The following is a 2,553-nucleotide window of genomic DNA, read 5'->3' as shown; positions in this document are numbered from 1 at the left end:
AAAGCCTCAAAAGCTAAGTCACTCCTTTGGCATTCTCATCTAGTAGACTTTGTATCTCTGATGCTACCTGAACTAGAAATTTAAATCTAGTATCACTCCTAAAACTATGTTTAGCTAGCCAGTCAGCACATTAGTTGGCCTCTCTTGGAGCAAAGGTGAATTTAGTTTTTCATGGTCTGTTCTTAAAATTGATAATACTTCTAAAAATAGAGCTATGACATTATTCCACTTGCATTGTTCTATTAATTTCATCTCTCACCCTCTATGAGTCTACTTCTACCACCATTCTTCTTACTCCCAAGTCCTATGTTATTCATAGCCTTAGTGAGACTCTCCAAAATTCAGCAAGCTCTGGTTCACAATTATCAATCATTGCAGTAAATCCGCAACCCATTCTCTTTTATATGTCTTCAAAATTCCATCGCATCCAGCCTTTCTACTATCAGGATCAGAAGCTCCATCAGTATTCAATTTTATCCATTTTCTTTCTGAGTTCCACTAACTGATTAATCTTCTCACTATGGGTGTTAGCTACACTAGGTGGTTCTTGGAGAATGCATGTTCAAAAGTTTTCAATATAGTTTTTTGTTATTGGGACGGGGTATCGTGGGCATTGAAATTATTAGTTAAACACTTCCTTATTCCTCCAGTTCCATGTGAGCCAGTATGTTGTAATAAAGTAATCTTTCCAACTATATTGTGTATCTTTTTCTAGTTCACTGTTTAAGTTGAAATTCCTCCACTCATCAAAGTTGCCATTGAAGAACACAGGCACAACATTAGGGTTCAAGAGTTTTATCCATGTGGTTGCCACCTTAGGGCATTCTCAAAGCACATGGGAGATATTTTCCATGCAATTTGGGCAGTGGTGACAACTCGAATTGGTTCCCATAAATTTGGCTCTCTTCTCTGCTGTGAAGAGTTTTTTGTGGAGAGCTTGCCAGAGAAAAAATTTGAGCCTCTCTGGTCCTTTCCATTTTCAGGTAATCTTCCATTCTCTTCTTTTAACTTTATCAGTCTTGGCTATGTTTCTGTAAGTACTAGCTACTAAAAATAACCCATTAGATATTAACTTCCATCTAAAAGTGTCCTCACCTAGCTCTCGTGGTGCAGGTCTGATGTTTAGAGTTTCAATGATTTGTTTAGGGAGCAATTTGCTGAGTAGATTTAAATTCCATTCACTTAAGTTATTTACAAATTGTATTGCTGAGAGATTTTTCTCTGTATCTGAAATGGTTATTATTGCAAGATCTATAAGCTTCTATTTTCTTTCATCCACCCATCCTCCCAAAAGATAATTTGCTCCCCAATGCCTAAAGCCCACCCAGTTTTCTTATCCAATTTCCTTTGTAGTTTAGCAAGTTTCTTCCATAAAGCTGAGTCCGATTTTTTGCTGACCATATCCTGCCTTAATGGCTCCCCTTTATTGTACTTATGAAGAAAGACTTGAACCTATAATGATTTAGGCTCTGTTCTTAGTCTCTAGAGGATTTTTAGGAGGAAAGCTTCATTAACAGCTTATAATTTTCTGCTCCCTACTCCTCTTTGTTCTTTGAGGAGTTGTAATATTTCCCAACTGATGTGATGCATTTTTTTCTGCTCTTGCATTTCTCTCCATATGAATTTTTGTTGTAATTTTCTTTATCTCCTTGCAAATCCCATTATGCACCTTGGAATGTTGTATTTCAAAGTTCACTATAGAACTCAAGACTGATTTGGCTAGGGTGACTCTCCCAGCCAATGAAAGGCATTGAGCTTTCCACCCCTGTAACTTCTCTTTGACTCGATCCAAAACATGTTTGAACTTTTCTTGCCCCTTCCTTTGGTTTGTGAGTTTGGCTCCTAGGTATCTCCTTAGACACTACTGCTCTTGAAAATGGTAGATTCTTTTAATAGTTTTCCTTTATTCTCTTTTGACATTGTTCGAAAAAATAATGGTGGTTTTTGGCCTCGCTAATTTTCAGTCCTGATGCACTGTAAAATCGATTTAGAGTCCTCTCTATGTTCTCCATATGTTCCATGTTAGCCTCTGCAAAAATTAATAAATCATCAACGAAAAGGAGGTGCAAAATGGTTGGTTCATTCTGACCAACTCTGATAGGTAGGAGTGTTCATAAAAAAACAAAAATGTGGTTAATCGGTTAAAAAATCATAACCACATTTTGGTTAACCAGTTTAATAAAATAATTTTAAAAACCATATCCATATTTTTTAGAATTGATTAACCAAAACCAAATTAAAAAAAAACCGATTTTTAACCGGTTAACCAAAACCAAAACCAAATTAAAATCAAAACCTAATTTCAAAACCAAATTACATACTCTTTTTTCTCTCTCTCTCTCCCTTCCTCTTTCTTTCTCTCTCCAACCCTTCTTTCTCTTCTCTCTCTCTCTCTCCCTTCTCTCTCTCCTCTTTCTATCCCTTCTCTCCCTCCCCCCTCTCTCTCTCTCTCATTTTTCTCTTTCTCCTTTCCTTTTCTCTCTCCCCCTCCTCTCTCTCTCTCCCCCTTCTCTCTCTTCTTTTCTCCCTATTTCTCTCCCCTCTCCCTCTCTC

This window comes from Arachis ipaensis, chromosome B03 (assembly GCF_000816755.2).
Source record: "Arachis ipaensis cultivar K30076 chromosome B03, Araip1.1, whole genome shotgun sequence".
Classification (NCBI taxonomy): domain Eukaryota; kingdom Viridiplantae; phylum Streptophyta; class Magnoliopsida; order Fabales; family Fabaceae; genus Arachis; species Arachis ipaensis.
The sequence above is the reverse complement of the archived record's forward strand: the minus strand, read 5'-3'. Positions refer to the sequence as shown.